Source organism: Platichthys flesus, chromosome 17 (assembly GCF_949316205.1).
Source record: "Platichthys flesus chromosome 17, fPlaFle2.1, whole genome shotgun sequence".
NCBI classification, from domain to species: Eukaryota; Metazoa; Chordata; class Actinopteri; order Pleuronectiformes; family Pleuronectidae; genus Platichthys; species Platichthys flesus.
The window spans coordinates 13,705,755-13,726,014 of NC_084961.1; positions in this window are offsets into that span (position 1 = coordinate 13,705,755).

Consider the following 20,260-nt stretch of genomic DNA (forward strand, 5'->3'; position numbering starts at 1 on the left):
CTTTCCTTAGCTTTACACCCACTTCCTGATCTGAAGTCGTGTTTTGCCCTGGCCCAATCACAATCCCAGACACTAACGCACACATGCCAACCTTGCATGGCTCTGTGTAGGTGCTAAAACACTGTGACTCGGCATGAGTGTTGAAGAGAGGTACACGGTGAGCCTTCCATATACCGGTTGCGGCTGCATAACAGAGCAGTGGACACAGATCTGAATTAAGTCAACAACTCAAGTGCACAGTGTTAATTTTTGGTGTGGAGCATGTTGTACTGTTTTGGATGCATGCCTTCTCTTTTTATTGCTGCTAAACAAATCTACCTACGGGTACAAATAAAAAAAGCTAACCTGACCGATACCTTTGCTCCAGCGCTCTAACACTCCCTCTATCTGTATATATTACCGTTTGAAATCCTTTTTCTGCTTCAGTCGGGTGCATGACAGTCTCTCAAAGCTGCTCGGCTCTGCTCATGCATGTGCATATGTGATACATACTGCTGGTGCTCCCCCCAGCGCTTTGCAGTCAGTGCTGATATGACACAATTCACCCTCCGATAACAAAGTCCTGTTGATTCAATAGCACTTTGCTGAACCCCTGAAGTGAGTGACTACTCCTGCAAATACCAATGCAGCGGAAGGGGAGCACATTTCGATTAAGGTCGCCCTCTGCATCCCACTTGACGTGACACGGCCCAGACAAGACGGTGCACATGTGAAATGGGCACAGCCCGGATCCTCTCCTCCCTTGCTGTGCAGTTGCAGGTACAGATGGCGTGGGTGTAAATGCCAGGACCTAGGCTCGCGTTGCCAAAGCAGGCATGAGGGGAGCAGCTGCCCTTCAGGAGAGAGCCAGACCTTGCACCTTTCGGCAGATAGATCCCAAACAACAGAGCCGATGGTAAGTTTATACCACGGCATCTTTATCCAGTGCAAGTGTGTTGAGGGGAGTGGTCATCATGTTTCATGGTGGGAGCGCATAAAGAATTCATCATGATCATCACTTGTTGAGCGTATTTATTTAGAAATGCTTGCTAAGCTGAAGTAGGCAGCACACCCCCCCCCCCCCCGCCCTTTACTGCGTGTAGCTATTTTAAACATCAATATATTACTGTCAAATCAGTTAGGATATCATGGAACATTCACCAGACGTAAACAAGGCTGCACTTGACTGCTGGTCTGTCCCACTGTCCCTGTCTGTGACGTCAATGAATTTGTCCCTTTTATTGAGATCAACACTGACACATGTCTGGCAAAGTCTTTGGTCTTATAATGAGAGAAATAAAGACGTGACATTTAAAAAACATAGACAATGTATGTAGGCATTTTCAACAAGAGATCCAACACCCGTGTTTTATAGATGAAGGGTATTCTGTGTCATTACATCTTTTAATTATGATAATTGATTTTTCCAACACAAACATGACTAAACAAGCAGAAACCACATAATAAAAATATTCAACATTTGCTCTCAGACTTGTCAAATTCATCCAATTTGCCTGGACGTACTTGTCAGAGTTTGTAATTGTGTACAGTCACTCTGTCAAATTGTGCTTTCGGGTTTGCCAGGTCACATTTGCATTTCTGAGTGGACCGACAGCTAAACTGAATTGCCTCCTGGGAGAAGTGTGGATGTTTGCAGTATTATTTTAGCCACTGTGACAAATTTGCAAGTGTATCTGGAAAATAAACTGAACTTTCATTGAATTCATGCAAATTACTCAGAGTGGAAATTACATAGCTACTGATGCTGCTGAATAAACAGTGTACAAGCCTGTGTATGATCAAAGTAAAAACTTTTTTTTTATTGTAATGCTTGTCACTAAAATATCAGCATCGCACGCAGAGTAGTAGCAACTGTAAAAACTGTAACAAAAAAGCAGGTGGAGTGTTCAAATTATTTTACACAACCAATAAATCCTAAGTGCCCACTTTTGATTCAGTCTTGTTGGCTTTCATTTTCTCCATTGACGTTTCAAAAAATCCCCACCAAAACAGTCTTAATCCTGGAACCAGGCCACCCGGCCTCGAGATGATTCATGACCATAAATCACTTCATTAAGAGGAAAAAGAAAGTGGAAAACGAAAAAGTATGCAAAGGTACTGTACATAATCATTTTATGAGTGAAGGAGCTACACATCACATGAACCAGTGCAAGTGAAGGCTTGTTCTTGAATTTAACCTTGTAGTGTTATTCACCAATTTCTTTTCCTCATCTCTAGACAAAAGAGAGGAAATGGTGGTCTAAGGTAAACGTATCATAACACTAGATGAACAGATTGCAGCAGACATGACTTTTGCGGTTGTGGTAAACATTCAGAGACATCATTACACCTGGAGATTGTGAGTAGTGGAATAGTTCTCCTCGACATTGCGAATAAAACGTGTTTTCCTTAAAATGCAGTTCATATACGTGCTTGTGGCTTCTACAGGAGCAGGTAACATTGATTTACAATCTTGTTTCTTATGGTTACAATATTGTGACTGATAATCAAAATCACTAGAACCACACTGTTGAGCTCTTTTCCTTTTGTGCCTCTAATCTTTTACTTATTTTTTGTCTTTTCACAGCCAGGTTTCCTCTCACTCATAAATCCTCCAGAGTGACTCCTCCGCACCATTTGACTAACTTCTGACCTGCTCCTATGATCCACCTGCCAGTAAGGTCTGTCCACCCGCCCCAACCTCAGTGAAATATATAGAGATTTAACTGATACATACCTTTCGCTGTGCACTGTTGTCCCTCTCAGTGCCTCGATAAAAATCCCACAGGAAAAGACTCTATGTTCACAGTATAATTACATAGTCCATTTCTAGCCTCCTCAGTGTCATTGCCTCCAGTGCAGTGAAATTATTTTCTTAGTTAATCTATGATGTGAACAATATTTATGTCAAAAAAAACAGTGGTTGGATTGGAACGAAGCCCCAACTCCAATGATGTGAGTGGCCCTGAGGCCCGTCCTCGATCATGAGGTCCAACTGTGCCTGTGAAAAACCTGTGAACTAGCCCCTCTGCTGCTGCCTCGTGACAAACGGTTCATGTCACACAGTATAAAAAAGACCATCATGCTCTTCACCAGGTGCAAATGTGACTGAGGAGTTTCAACAATCTGACCCACTACCAGATGACACTGAAACTCCCTTTGTCTCTGTTTTCAGCGTGTAGCAACAGGGTTCAATAATTTCTCTCAATATTTTGAGAAACACGCACATGGTTTTTTTTTTATGTCGAGGGATAAACACTTTTTTACACATCAAAATCCGCAAGATCAGAATATATATATACAATATTACAAGAAATGCTCTACAAATTGATTTGGTATGTATTTTACCTGGTTACCTCTTTGTCTTTTAGGGTGCACATTCGTTATGGTATAAAAAGCTGAAGCACTTGTTACGATTTTACTTCAGGAAATGGCAGGTTTTTATTTGAAACTTTGATCCTCGGTGGGAAAGTTGATCCACAAGTCTTAACACTAAGCTAACGGACACCTGGCCCTACGATAAATGTGGTCTGTACAGACAGAAGAGTGGTGGCGACCTCTTCATCCAACACACAGCCTCTTACAGCAAAACGGTTGAGGTCTACCTTATGGGATCAATTACTGACCAGGTGAAGTCTGGTCAGTAACTGGTTTCCCAGCATCACATCTGCGAACACAAAGCTAACATGCTAATTTGGAGGAGCTTTGGAGGTTTACCCCTGAAAGTGTTTTTTGCTAAATATTTTTATTGAGACAACAATTATAAGGAGGTACTTATAACTGTTTATTCAGGGTAATTTCCTGGTGTTGTTTAAACTCCATCAATTCCATTGAGACTTTGCAGAAATTGCTCCCCTGATTGTTCTTTATTCCACATCTCCACACATCCCATAATGTTTTCCACTCCCTCCATCCCTTCCCTCTCTGCCTTGACTACCTATGACCTACATGTATTTAAATTTGGGTGGCACTTCCTTTTACCATATGCTGCTCTGACAGTGACAGCGAGGCCCGCTGCACTCCGAGGCTCGTCCCCTTGGCCTCGGCACTTCCAATCCAACAGGATAATTACTGAAGCCGCGATGCACATTCCCCCTGGGTGAGAGTGGCAATGTGGGGGTCTCTCAGTGTCAGCTGAGAAATGAGATGCAAGGAGAGCGAGCCTGACAGAGAGAGAGGGGCTATAACATTTGCGCCATGATGGAAAGAAACTTATTTTTGGCAACAAAACAGCTGATGCAGAGATGCAAGAACATGTGTGTGAAAAAGTTATGAATTATTTTATGCATTGACGCCATTTGAGCTTGCTCTCTCTCTGTCTTTCCTTCTTTCTCACACACACACACACGCACACACACACTCACACTCACACACACACAAACAGCTCTGACACGCATGCGTCTGGCTGTTATTTCTCCGTCGCTGATCATAAACGCTATATTCAGAATTTCAACGTTTTACAGACACTGCCAAAGGATCTAAGGAGCTTTTATAAATAATCAATCTTAAGAGTATAGATGAGGATTGTGTGGTGAATGAAAACTATAAACACTGAGGCTGCTCCAGTACAATCAAGGTCTCACACATACTGTGGATATACAAAGTCTACCCACCCTTGTTAAAATGCAAGGTTTTCCTATAACGTGAACAATTCAGTTGAAAAACAAACTGAAATCTTTCAAAAAATAAAAAACTTACAATAACCTTGTTGTATAAGTGTGCACACCCTTAACCTAATACTTTGTTGAAGCACCTGTTGATTTTATTACAGCACTCAGTCTTTTGGGGTAGGAGTCTTTTAGCATGGCACATCTTGACTTGACAATTTTTGCCCACTCTTCAGTGGGCAAAAATTCAACTTTCAGATTGTGAGGGCATCTCCTGTGCACAGCCCTCTTCAGATCACCCCACAGCTGATCAATTGGAATCAGATCTGGGGTCTGGCTGGGCCATTCCAAAACATGAATCTTATTCTGGTGAAGCCATGCTTCAGTTGATTTGGATGTATGCTTTAGGTTGTTGTCATGCTGACCTTGACTAAGGACCCTGTTCCAGCTGAAGTAAAATAGCCCCAAAGCACGATTCTGCCACAAAAGTGCCCAACAGTTCAACCTTGGTTTCACCAGACCATGACACATTTTCCCTCATGCTTTTTGGAGACTTCATGTATGTTTTTGCAAATTTAGCCGGGCTGGGATGTTTTTCTTGGTAAGAAAAGGCTTCTGTCTTGCCACCCTACTCCAGAGCCCACACATACGACGAAGACGGAAGATGTTGTCACATGTAGTACACAGCCAGTCCTTGCCAGAAATTCCTGCAGCTCCTTTAATGTTGCAGTAGGCCTCTTGGTAGCCTCCTGACCACTTTTCTTCTTGTCTTTTCATCAATTTTGGAGGGATGTCCAGTTCTTGGTATTGTCACTGTTGTGCCATATTTTCTCCACTTTATGATGGCTGTCTTCATTGTGTTCCATGGTATATCTAATACCTTGGAAAAGATTTTGTACCCTTCCCCTTACCGATACCTTTCAACAATGAGATCCCTCTAATGCTTTGGAAGCTCTATGCAGACCATGGCTCTTGCTGTAAGTTGCAACTAAGAGAATATTAGGAAAATTCTACCAAAACAGCTGAACTTTATTTGGGTTTAATCAGAGTCACTGTAAATGATGGCAGTTGTGTACTGACTACTATTTGACATGAGTTTGAATTTGATAATTGGTTAATTTTGAACAAAGCCACATCCCCAGTTATAAGAGAGTGTGCACACATATGCAATCACATTATTTGAATTTTTAAGTTACATTTTTCCCCCTAAAAGGTTTCAGTTTGTTTTTTCAATTTAATTGTTCACGTTATAGGTCACAGTAAAGGTGGAAAAAGTTCAGGCAGGATTTATCTTTGTCTCATTTGTTTTCATCACAAAAACCTTGCATTTTAACAGGGGGGTGTAGACTTTGTATATCCACAGTATGTCTGAATCCTGAGTGTCTCAGCCGGCCCAACAATTATTCAGCATTGATTGAAACCTCAGCTGCCCCAGTACTGATATCCACAACATCAGATACTCCCTCTCAGAGAGAGCAATTAGGTGAAGCTCTTTCATAGTGATGGGGAGTTGGCATATCTTGGGTGCCATGGCTTCCAAAGTAGAAAAAATAATAAAATAAATAGAGAAACTAATTGACAATTAAGAATTCCTTCAACCCCCCCCCCCCCCCCCCCCCACGAAGTGAGCGAGCCAAGTGGTTTGGTTGAGCAGCCTGATCGATGGGCTGCTCCAATAGTGGGGTTGTCCGACTCAAGGCCCATTCGGAGGGTACGCTCTTCAGTGTGTGTCAGTGTGTGTAAGTGTGTGTGTGAGTGAGCGGCAGAGACACGGGCTAAAGTTTGTTCCCCCCCCACGTCCCTCGCTCTTCATCCAGCTAATACGCCTGTCTCTGAGCCGTTGCCAGGCTACACAGGTCTGTTGTTATTCTCTGGAAGGTGGCCTTTCTCTTTCTTTCATTCTACATAAGGGAGAGTGTGGCCTAGGGGATAGAGCGGGGGTGTTTTGCAACAAGAAGGTTGCCGGTTCGAATCCCACTCTTTCCCATATGCATGCCTTCAGTATGCATTCAGTATGCATTCAGTATCTTGCCAAGTGTCCTTGGCAAGATACTGAACCCCTAAAATGGCCCCTCATAAATGCTGAGTGTTCTAAAAAATGAAAGTCGCTTTGGACAAGAGCGTCAGCTAAATGACATGTAATGTAATGTGTGTGTGTGTGTTTCTGGATATTATATTATAACATTCAAGAGCGTTTATTTGATATCAAGACAGAGAAATGGTAAAAAAAAAAAAGTGACAGGACGGTGAAACAAAGATCAAGAAATGTGATTAAAGTTTGACACATCGATAAAATCACTTGTGCTTGGTCACCACAAACTCTTGCATTTTTCCTTCAGACCACTTTAAGGATTATTTTGTCTTGTGCATTGGTGTTATAACTCACCCGTTGATTGGGGGGATGCATCTGTTTGTGTGTTACTGCGAGTCTTTCAATAGCAGCGTGTCCATTTGATCGTGGACGTTATTGATTCTTCCTAGGTGAACTCATTTGGCCGAGGCGAAAATAGGCCTAGAAAGGTTGTAACTAGGCAACACAATAAGGCTCTACATGTCGTGGCAAGACCTGTAAAGGGAAAATACTTAAAAGCCCCCCCCAACCCATGCGACGAATATGGTATGACTGTCCCTCCGGTGGCTGTTTGCACGGGGGAGGAAATCGAACCTCGAGCCAGGACAGAGAGAGATCTCCATAGATTGGTTTTGAGGCGGCCATGTGAGCCATATCCTCTGTCATGGGTTCGATCAATGCGTTTGTTCGTAATCAGGAAATCAGTTCTTGGCCTCTCGCTTCTCCAGCCCCCGCGTTAACCCTTCAGTCCCCGGGTGGAGATTCCTCTGACCTTTTGGAGCTTCACAGAAAATATAAATGGAGAGAGAAAGAGAGAGAGAGGGTGAAAAAAGAGATAGGTGAAACAGTTAACGATGTAAGAAGAAGAATTTCTGATATAACAATTATGCGTGTTTAATTTATTGAATAAACAAAGTCCTGGGAATCCAGACGAAGGGAACACGATGACTACCTGTTGCTTATGGTTCTTTGTAAACCAAATTATTATGTTATGCTGATATATATATATATTTATTTTAATAGTGGCACTGACCCCATCCACATACATAATTGAATATTTGCTAATTTAGGCCTTAAATAAATTTTTTTTTACCTATTCTGGGTGAAGGCAAACTAGGATTTACCAAACTTTTAGATGTTAACTGTAAATACATAAAGGGTTTAATGATAGGCTGTAAGAAAAGACTATGTCAAACAGGGATTGGACCTATTCTCTCTTTTTGTGTAAGGAAATATAAGCTATAATCATACTTGCGCTGGCTGCCTGTCGGCTGTGGCGTCAGTAAAGTGGCACTGAGTAACAGCTAACTGTGATTACTCAGCTGGTTTCCTGTGTGTGGTGGCTGAAACTAAACCGATCCAAGGAACGATTTCAGAGCTGCAGAGTTTGCCACCAACAAAGTAACAATATCAATTAAGTTTCTGATCAAATGTAGCAAAAATCCTACCCTGATTTTGAGACAATTGTGAATTAATGGAACATTCCCTTATTGTTGTCCAAATGTTACAAGTTGGTTTAATGAGAAATAATGCTAGTGGGGCCAATTTCCCAGCCAGATACCGTTAAAACACAGAAGGAGGAGGGGTTGTGTAAAGATAATGGAAAAGAGCTCTAGTTAAATTGCATCAGTGAATAACAATGAAGACCACTGTGACACTATTCTCATTTGGCCACACAAACTTTACTCAGTGGATGTTTTAATCATTTGAGTCTATTTGCTGTGTTGGTTTTCAGTGCACTTTGTCACATTTTGCACGTGTGTAACCACTTGTCAGTCAGAACCCAAAACTGACAGTACCTTTTAATACACTTTACGTGCCAGTGCCAAAAAGCTGGCACCGGCATGGCTCCATAAAATGTCTCGCCCAAAATTTGGAACATGGGAGAATGGTGGTTATTTTCTGCCACCGAGTAAAAGCAGCAGCAGCAGCGAGAAGCTTTCCAAAAACTGTGAAATTCTCAATAAAATGACTTTAAAAGGAAATCAATTGCTTCCTGTCAGCTCTGATTTCCTTCTGACAACATCCCGCCCCCTTCTTCTTCTTTTGAGTGTTACTGGACGCTGGCAAACAATTAATTAGTTCATTTGATTAGATCACATTGGTGTGCAGTGTAGAATAACGACACGCTAAAGTCCTGCAGCGGGTCGGGGTACCTGCGGGCGATGCTTGTGCAGTATGTCTACACAATGTCTACATCAGCTTGAAATAAACCTAGCTAGAGGCAAGGATTATTGTGGAAACCTACAACACCACCTTTGACCCCATCACACAACGCTGGGATAACTGTCAGTATCGACACTGAACTGGCTTGTCCATCACAATGGATCACAAGACAAAAATAGCAGGGGGTGAATATGGTCTCAGGCCTTAACCGCTCGTAAAAAAGTCGATGAGGAAACACATTTTCACAGAACCTGCCGTAGCAAAAGTGCAAAAGACACTATCCAGGAATGCAACTCAACCACAGGAGGACACAGAGGCTGCAATCCATGTATTGTAGCATGTGTGTTTAATCACGGGACCTATGTTAACAGGTTTTGTCTGACTGATCAATTCCGGTGGCTCTTATAACCTTAAGGAACTGGCTTTTTTCTGGCTAGTCACAGATACCGAATCACAGCAGAGATACATTCAGTTGAACTGTGAAATGGCTCCACAGAAGACCTAGCACCTTTGAATACAGACTGTTCCGCTATAAAACCGTAAACCCAAAGTCTCCTGACAACTTTATAGGACTTTTCCGCACCATTGGCAGTTCTGTGATATTGCAGTGAAGGTGTTTTGTTACCTTTTCCAATGGAAACCCTCCAAAGCAATTTGTCCTGATTGTTTCCCTGAAAAATATTGCCGCATTTTTTAACTTCACTTCCATTGTATTTTTCTGAAATACTGCACACGGACAGTTCACTGCACCCATCTCTTTTCATATTCACTTGGTTTGCCAAGGCAATGCTGCCCAACCTGGTGAGAGTGTTTATCCACGAAGAAATACCTCCGACCTGCTGCTCATTGACACTTTCTTGGCATTCACACTGGTTCAACATTGATTCCTCCTTTCACATCCTCAGGCATATTCTTAATCTGTCTTTTTCTCCCCCCGCCCTCCACCTTTCTTTCTCTCTCTCTCTCTCTCTCTCCATCCTTCAATCATTTATCTAATCTCCTTCTCTCCCTCCGGCGCTTTGGAGCCGCGGCACGCCGAGCCAACTGTCCTCCAGGATTCAGATGTCGTTTTCCTTTCCAACAGGTGAGGCTGCTAACACTCTCATTTCCCCCATGTCCCCGAAGTTCGGAGCCAGCTCTAATCTGCGCCCCTGAATCTACGCCCAACTGTAATTTACGTGGGAGTCTGTGGAGGCACGCAGCAGCTGCAACTCGGCTCTCCATTGATTCTCGCTTTATTTCATGAAACCGCCACCTTGCTACATAAAATCTTCCTCAGGAGGGATTAAACATGCTTCTGCACGGATGATGCGAAATAGAAGTCACATTAGGCGACATATGGATATGTGCATGTGGGCTTAAGTGTTTTTTTTTCTGCGTCTATGCATAGGAGAGTGAATGTGTGTGCCGACGAGCCCCCCCCTGCTCTGTAATTGAATAAAGGGTAAAAAAGGCTTTTATTTGTCCGGGTGTCACTCCTGATGGATGCTCCTCATAAGACGAGCACAATCAGGCATCATTCCTCATCCTTCCTCCCACTCCTCACCCCTTCCGCTCCATCATATTTTATTCGCTCTAGCCCAACACTTGCTTCCCCCCCACACCCCCCTCCCCCCTTTTCTCTTTGTTGGCACTGGTAGCTCATGGTGTCACAGTGAATTTCATGCTGCCACATGTTGGGTCTGTTCTGTCCTAATTGAGGAGGAGGCCGGCTGTCTTAAGGAATAAGTCGTACGGCCATCATAAGGCAAAGCAAACTGGCAGAGAGATAGAAACGACAGCTTTTCACAAGCGCTCTGCCATCATACACACGTCATTTCCATACGTTCTGCATGGGGCGGAAGAGCCAGGAGGTTTTTTTGAGGCCGCATTACTATTTCAGTGGTTTCCAGTGCTTTGGATTTGGATACAGTTGGTGAATTATTTTTTCCTCCATTCTTTGCATGTCTCGTTTTGGATGTGAGCCACGGTGGGTGCTGTTGCCACAAGCTCAACGGATCTCTCACACCAAGTGCGCAGCTTCACACATTGTTAAAATTACATCTGTTCCAGTGGAGGGGGGGGGGGGGGGGGGGGCTGGAAAAGTAGCAGGCTAGTGCCCCTTGTGGCTATTGTTGGAATGTTGCACTAATCGAGACAACTCATTTGTAACAACAAATACATTTTGAAGGAAAAAGTCATTACCGGAATTCATTTTGTATGAAAATAATGAAAGTATGTTGTGACTTAATTTAAATCATATTATCAGTAAAATGTTTGTATCCAATGTATTCTTCCACCAGAGTGTCCAATCTACAGTATTTATCTTCTTCACAGATATAGTTAGGAACTTGCAGCTCCTGGTTAAGGTTAGTTAAAGATGGTGGTCTGGTTTTAAACAGTGACTTCAGACACAATGCATTTATTTAATTTTATTAAAATATCTATTTGTTACTGAAACATTGCCAAAGCTCTGGCTGTGGATACACTCCAGTCTCCAGTGGTGGAGACACCCAGTGGGAACAACCGCTGAGGGTTTGGCAGATGTGAAGTCGGTCTGTCTGTCAATACACAGATTTTGTCACTGCGGTAGTATCACAACTGTAGCAAGGTGCAGTCACAGGGCTGCAGCTGGGATTTAAAGGAAGGCTGTGTTTCCAAATGGCCTTAGTCCGAGGAAGTGTGACACCTGTGGGGGTTTGGAAGTAGAGAAGTGAGTTTAAAGGTTTGCTCATGTGATTCCCATGTTCCAGATTTGCTTTAATGACATTGTTTTTGATGAATGGATACTAAAAACATAAGTTGAAGAAATCACATATGTACAAAGTTTTCCATATCTCTCACAATATAATGCATACTGAAGGTGAAGGTGGGTGGGCTCACCCATAGATCTCGGTGTTTGCATCCCCTATCATTCTGTGAGGAGTTGCTTCATTTGAATAACCATCTGGTGGCACTATGTTTCCAGTTGGTGGCCATTAAACCAGTACAGAGGGGCAGATCAAGTGATTTAATGAGTTCCTTCAAAAGGAGAATATCCCGTGTTCCCCGGAGAAGACATCAAATAGGATGATGGGGCCCCACCTGTTAAATGCCCTTAAACAAATTTTTCGATTAGACCATGAGCAAAATCAGCAAATCTGTTTTTTTTTTTTTTAACTAGGTGTGTGAAGATAAAACATAAAAAAAACAAGCGGAAACATAAATCAATGGTGTTGAGTGATATCCACGGCCAGAAAAATCATCATGCCTTGAGCTAAATTTGGAGGTGGCCGGGATCACAGACTAAGATGCTCATCACTAGCCTGTAACATTTAATATTTATAGATTCAACACTTTTCTCTGGCTTGTTAGTTGTGACAGAGGAGGTGAAGAATTATCACAGCCATCACCCACTTTGCCGCAGTTTCTCACGTTGTTGAATTGCCAGCTTATCAGCTTTCAACGGGACAAAGATGACACCCTCAATAATGTGGCTGAGCACCAAAATCCGAGTGCATATCTCTGAGTCGGTTGATTTTCTGGGGAGCGCCGTGTGTACGTGCGGGCGGCGGCGGCGGCCTCCGCCTTCAGAGCCACCGCACGCCAACAGTTCTTTAAATCATGACTCCTTTCAGAAAAGTGCGACCTCGCCACAGTCATCTGTATTCACGGCATGTAATTACTGATCCACGGAGGGCTGTGTCTTTATTTTAAGTGCCGTCTGTGTGCGCGACAGTGTCTGTAAGTGTCTGCTTGTGATGCATCATACATCTGATAGGTGTAAGAAGTTGGAAAGGAGCTCAGACGCTGGCCTCATTCACCTTGTGTGGTGAGCAGCCGTCGCCAGAGGGGCCCCGTTTATCAGATAGCTTCAAACAGACAGTCAAATGGCTGCTCAAAGGACGCCAGGCGGCTCACGCTGTCTCTTCCTTTCCTTTGCCTCTCTTGTAATAGGCGGGTAGAAATATGCCTTGTTGTGGCGAAATGAGTAAAGATTTGACTGAGTCGATGAAACCCCCTGCGATTAATATTTAACAAAGCTCTTTAAACTTACATGGCACCGTTGGCTCGTTGCATCAGAAGTGAGGGGGAAACGCACAACACAGAAATAAACGAGCGGGGGGGAAATGAGGAAGGAAAAGAGCCTGATCCTCAAGGAGAGGCTTTAAACTCTGTGGCCCCGGCGCAGTCAGAGTTTCTGGCCTCCGAGTCACTCGTGCACACTAGCCATAATGATGTCTCACGGTGATTACCATATTAAGATTCTATTAATGGTGATACAAAAGTCCTCTGTGGGCCATGTGGTCCCTTGAATATCATCACTTAGCAGGGGAGACGGTGACAGTAGATCCCCCTCGTGTCTTGACATACTAAATGAGAGGACATCCACCCCGTGGTGCACGGAGGCGCACGGAACAGAGTGAGACCTAGCGCATGAAATAGGAACGCCCCAACCCACCTTTTTTTGTGCAAGAGGAGGAGATGACGCTGCAGGAAGAGAGTGTGAGCGGTCGGTGAGAGGGAAGAAAAAGAAAAGGCAGAGGAGAGGAGGAGGAGAAGGGGATGGGATGCTTCATATTTAATTCCAAAGCGTTCACTGTGTTTATCTGATGCTCTCATTTAGGTTATCTTAAGCAGGGTAGAACTGCTGTCTGAATCTTTCAAAAAGTTGGGCTCAGGCACCAAAGATTCCATTGTCAAACTTTTCATTGGATTCCTTCCTCATTTTCTTCATATCTCATCTTCATTGATAATCTGCTGGAAGCTCAAGGCCTCAATTGAGACCGGATCTCAAAATGTGGAGGTCCCGGATCTTTATACCACAGCAAAGCGGACCAATAACTGCTATTTGTGAATTTGGTGAGATTTGTGAGCAAAGCACTGGTAAGTCTCTCATCTCACATGATCTGATAAGCCGGGGACAGCTGCTGTAATTTAGAGCAGGGCTAACATGTTGAATCATCAGAACCGAATCCTTAAAGCTGCATCAGTAGTATATCGAAATGTACTTAAGTGTACGGAGAGTGTGTTGAGTGATGTTTTTTTTCCAGGTAGACAAAGATTGCTTCTTTCTCTTCTGGCATAAATATGTAAAATTGTGTAAAAAAAAACTTTTACTTGGTTATGTATACTTTTACAACTCTTGAAGCTACCATGATCCGAATGAGTAAGTATCTTTACAAGATCGTGAGCTTTTTAATGAATTAAACTTGCAGACTCCTCCCCCCCCTTTCAGCTGAGCTCCGAAGCCGTCTCCGTAGCCCCTCCCTGCACTGCTGAGCATACTGGGGCGCCTGAGTAGGATAGTAACTAAAGCAACCGGAAGAAAAACAACGCGTCATTTCACAACTACACTTTCAGCAACACAGCTTACGCAATATTATGACGCTCACCACCAGTAACAGTTATAATTGAAACATGCTAAAATCACATACGCAGTAAACCACTGCAGCAACAGTTAAGATGTGCACAAACTCGGGCCAAACACACAAACTGCTGAATGGTCATTTATCGCATTGTTGGACACTCCCCCTGGCTCTGATTGGTGGTTTAGAATCAAAAGTGTATTTTTGAAAAGACTACACCTTTAATGATTAAAACTGGATTTACTGTTGTTAAGTTAAGGCCTAATGTCTTATTTTACATTAACTAACTACATATCGTCACTACAGGGGCTGAACACGTGGGGGCCACAATAACTCTGAATGGCCAAGTGTGACTGGTCCGCTCCAGCTAGTTGTGTTCATGTCAACAAGTTACTGACGCCAGTGGAGACTGTTCAGCCAACACGTGACCGAGTGACTGAGAAAAAGCAAGTTCAGCAAGTCCACGGAGCAGTCTCCTGTATTCGTTAATGCGACTAAGTGGACGGCCCCACCGTTATTGTGTCGTAAATGGAATAATGTAAACATGTTTACTGTAGGGGAATTTGATTAAAGCAGGACACAGCTTGATAATACACACTCCGTCTGGGGTTGCGGTAGCGTGATCAATCTGAGGCTATAAATAAATCCATAAATCAAAACCTGGGCTGGAGCCGTCAGCAGCGGAGCTCCAGTTAACCCCTCGTAAGAACTCCAGATTGTGTTTACTTTCAAATTTCGTTCAAACTAATGGATTTAGATTCTATTTGAAGAAGCTAACTCAAAATTAAGCTGCTGTTTGTTTGAATGGTTGGGAAGTGTTTGTCTACTCTACACACACAGCTGCTGCACAGCACCTGATCATGTGTGGTGGAATGTCATCACTTTGGAAAGCTTTCATTCCACTGTCAAGACAATATGTAATCTAAATATAAAAGGGCAAAGTGTCTTGATCGTCATCTGGAGGGTACATGCCGTGTTGGTCATGAATCTGGCATCCTCAATGTTAGTGGATTGGACATGGACCCAACTGAATAATCTAAGTAGACATAAAAAATTATAATTATAAGAGGGTTTTATGAGTTCTCCATCACACTGATGTGTATGTTCAATTGTTTCTTTAAGGTACGTTTGGTTATGTCATGATTATATTATAATTTATTGAATTACATTGCTTATAGCAATTTGACACTGTTCTTCTGTTTGCATTTTGCATTTCACTTTACTTTTCTACACTACACTTTACTTATCTCAAATCTGTTGTATTTTTACTTTTTATTTTATATATAGTTTTTATTGTTTTTCTTGTGTGTGTTGTATTTATTGTGATTTTATGTTCATTGTATGCGCCAATAACCAGAGCAAATTCCAGGTAGATGTAACCCTGCTTGGCAATAAATACCTTCTGATTCTGATTCTGATTAACAGATGAGACAGCATGAATCCATCCCTCCATCATTACACTACGCAGAATTTGGGTTCAAACGTTCAAGATGGTAGTGTTCTTTACTGAGGTATTTAGGCTTCATTTCTGGAAAGTGGGAAGAAGTGGAGACGTGTCAACCATCATCATATTCAAGTCACATAAGCATGTTCACATTTGTTATGCATCTTTGCAAACCTCTGGGAATAATAATGGACAGGACGAACATTGTCAAAGTTAGAATGGACGACCTGTTCGAGGGGCAGTCGCTGCTTTGCTCAACCGATGCTTGTGCCCACTGTTGCTTAAGCAATCTTTACAACAGCAAATGTAAAAGACTTTCCTTATCTTAACCATAAGTGAATCACATAAAGTACCAATCACTTGTCCAAAAAAGAAGCACCTGTTGGATTAGTGCTCAAAGATGAAGGAATTGGAAAGAGGCCAGGAGGCAAAATGTCCAATTTATTATGTTTTCATCGAAGATTGGTTCGGAAGCGTTACTCGCAGCGGACGGACGATTCATGAGAAAAAGGAACTCCGTGATTCAATTCAGTTTTCTATCATCAAGCTCCTTTCAGCCGCACCAAAGGCAGAGAACCAGAAGAAAGAAAAAGTCTTTGAAATGAAACAGTGCAAGCTCTTTCAATCCCTCCTAAATTCCTCACTGCTTTCCATCAACGGGTTGTTTCGTGGCACTCTATTTCCCCCCCCCCCCCCCCCTGTATTTCAAATGCCATTTTTCCTTCAGCCACCTTTTGTGCGCCTCCATCGAGCGTGTGGGATTGAGGCCGAGCGCGGTAGCCGTTGATAACCGGAACCCGGCAGCAAGCGGCGGGGGCGACTACGGGTGTCAAAGTGTCGCAGCCTGATCTGTGTTCGACACAAGGCGGGGCGAGAGGTGAGCACTGCAGCATGTTCTGGTTCAGCAGTGTCATTTTGGGGAACACAAGGAGGAAGAAAGAAAATACAAGGAGGGACACAGTTTTTTTTACACGTATTAGATCCTTTTCAGCCTCACTGTCGTCATGCTCTTTTTTCTTTTCTTCTGCTGCTCGCCTCATGTCACCTCCCTTGTAATCTCCCTCACAACTTTTCCCACATTGTCTCCTTCCTGTTGTTTAGTCCAACGCCATGTGCGTGTTAGTGTCTCTGCATCTGGGCTTTTGAGTCTGTACTTTTCCTCAAATAACATGCCAAAGGATCAGTATATCATTGAGTTAAACAATAAGTAATGTGCCTATGTAAATCTATAGCTTGGTTCAACTTTGTATACTAGAAGTCAATATTCATGTGTGCTCTCAGAAAGTTTTGAAACCCCTTCACTTTTCCATATTGTGTTTAGTTGCAGACTTCTGCTATAAAAGAACAACTAAACTTTAGATTGATATATGTAGTCACACCCTCCATTTAGTAGTTAGTTAAAGCACCTTTGGCATCATTAGAGCCACTGGTCTCACGATGTAACACAACAAACGGACTGAGTGGTTGTCCGGAGAAAGTCCGAAAACAATTATGCAGACATTTGAAAAAGTTTCCCTTTCACCCATGAACAATGCAACAACAACATTAGTCTCTGGAGCATTCATGTGAGAGGGGGGGCACATCTGAAAGTTCCCCAACTCCGCCCACGAAATCTGCCAAGCAACTCGACTCCAGCTCCGAGCCTGTTGCCTGCTCGGCTCCACATAGGCTAACAGGCTAACAGGCTTATCCCCGTGAACACTCCTTGAGTCAGTTGAGAGGTTTCACTCACACATCGGATGAATAATACGGTTTGATCTTCGATTTGTTTTTCTAACAGAGAAGCTAGAGACGTCTGCGCTCCCGTTTCTGTGGTGAGTCAAGTTTAGTATTGTATTTATGTGTTAGTGATGAGCAGGTACCTTTACATACGGCTTGTCAGTTTAGCTCTGCTAGCCTGCAGGCGATGCTAACGGGACCGTACAGAGTTATTGACCCGACATGAACCGACATGATCCGGTCCACCCAGCGGGGAAAAATGTTAGAGTTGATGGAGTTGAGGTTGAGTGTGTTTGGAGAATTAGCTCCACCACGTAAGATATCTAACGGTGTGTAAAGTTGTTTCACTCACCAACCCATTTGATTTGACTACGTTACACAGATTATTATTCTGCAGAGACAGATCTACTGTGATCAACTGAAACGTGAGTATTTAAAGTCACATCTGCATTTTAATAGCAGCGTTTTAAAATGGCATTACGTCTCCTAAAGCTCTTTATTCAGAGTATTGATGTTGACGTTGATGTGAAGCTATGTGTCTGTCTAATCTTTTTACCCTGTTGCAATCATTAGGGCCCGAGCACCGAAATCGGTGTGAGGCCCTATGGTTTTTGTAAGGATTTTTATTATTATTATTATTATTATTTCCCTTTGGGGGGCTTTTCAGGGTCTAGACATGCTCAAAAAGTTGAGAAACTTTGCAGGAAATTCAAGGTCTGCGGATATTTTAGTATTCTGGAGAAATTTGACTTGGGCGTGGCAAAATGGCTCAACAGCGCCCCCTGGAACCAGCCCCTAGGTTTCCCCTTCTTCGATCTTCACCAAAATCGGGACATAGGTGTATCGTGACCAGTCATGAAAAAAAGTCTCAAGGAGCATTATGAAAAAAGCAACAGGAAGTCCGCCATTTTGAATTTTGTATCTGGCAAAACAACTGACTAGCGCCCCCTAATGGGCAGCCCCTACACTACGATTGGCCGACATGTACAAAAATCGTTTTGGGCATGTGTCTTTTTATAACAAACAAATAAGTCTCTTGGATAGATATGCTAGACCAAACAGGAAGCCAGCCATTTTGAATTTAGTGGCCATTTTAGCCATATTCCACATTTTTTCTTTGATGTACTTGTCGTAGAGCTTTCATCTGATCAACTTCAAATTCAGATGAGTGTCATCGAAACAAGATTAAGAAAAAAAGTGACTAAGGGATTTTTTTTCCCATCACGCCGTGTGACCGTAGCGTGGCGTCAAAGTTTGATTAAACGCCATCAAAACACGAGCATCTGTATCTCGAACGTACATGGTCCAATCGAGTCCAAACTAGACATGTAAGACAAGAGTCCCGGCCTGATGACATCTACACAGAAGTCATGATTTGAAATCACAGCGCCCCCTGGTGGCTACAGGAAGTGACATGTTTTATATTTTGATGAACTGCTCCTGGCTGCTTTACAATATACAGCTCAAATTACCTCAGTCAAGTCATTGGATCCAGGTCAGAATTGTGACATTTCCTCAAACCATGTAAACATTGATGTTTGGCGAAGGATCATCCTTCGCCAGACGAGGCAATGTTTTCATAAGTCCACTCTGCATTGTCCTATTACTACCACACTTCTGTCACATGATAATAGTACAAGCCTGAACAGCTCTGTGTGTCAATATTTCCTCAGTGTAATAGCGCCACCTACTGATTCGCCAGGAAACAGGAAGTACTTTGTTAATCCACTCTGCATTATCCAACCGGCTCCAAACTACTGACCTATAATCACAATACTGATCTGAACAGCTCCACATATAAACATTAAGTCAGGGTCATAGCGCCACCTACTAATAAAATTACGTTGTGGTTTTTGTCCAATTGTCCAATTGACACAAAATTGCTCACGCTATATCAGAGCGGCTACTTGAACAGATCTATATATCTGTGTGTAATAATAGTGATGGCGCCACCTACTGGCAAACCTACGGCCGCAGCGCGCAAAATGGATGCAACGCGGAGACATGCGCTTAGTCATCGATCGCTCTCTCCACCGACCGCAACAGGCTTCAACGTGCGGGTGCTCGGGCCCGCCAGTGCTACAACGTAGCCCTAGTTTACTTTAATGCTGTATTATAGGCAACATCTTTGTGTCGCGCCGGTGACATGACGTCATACAAAATTGCCCCACCAGAAATGTCAGGCTAAAATCACAGCTTTTTAGTTTTGTTAACGTTTAACAAACTACCTCATCTGTTTGTTCATTCTAATATATAACGTGAGAACTCATAAGTGTTGCTGATCTCATCTTTTTCACTGCCCCAGGTTGATTGTTGATGTAAATACAGTCGGCTAACCCTAACCCAACAAATTTCAATTCCTGTTTGTTTGTTCTCTGTCTTCAGACGAAAATCTCAACCACTGTATTTTGAGTCGAGTGCAGTTGAGTTAATTAGATGAGTTAATTCCACACATTCTTCCATCAGTGACAGAAACCTCCCCTTGTACAAATGATATTTGGGAATCACTGGCTGAGATTATAAAAGGATGAGAGGATGCGGATATAGAAAGTTGAGAGATTTTATTCGCGGTGCCGGCTTTTGTTGGAGAGAGGTGGGTTTTTGGCAAGAGAGCTTGTTTAAAAACACAGTGTTTGTCTATGAGGAAGTAAGAACCAAAAAAATGGAAGGAATAATTTTTTCTTTTCCTCATTGACCGTCAAACTGACAGCACAAAAGGCGGATCACTGCCAGGCCAATATTTCCCTGTCATCCAAGCAGCATCCGAATGCTATCCTCGCCTTGATATTTTCTTATTTGAATTCCATCGCTTGGAAGAGAGCGACGACACAAAGACACACACACAGTGCGGCGAGCACACGGAGTGACGTGGACACATGCAGACACGGTGACGTGGACGCTTGCAAACACACACACACACACACATTCACAGATATGCATATTTATG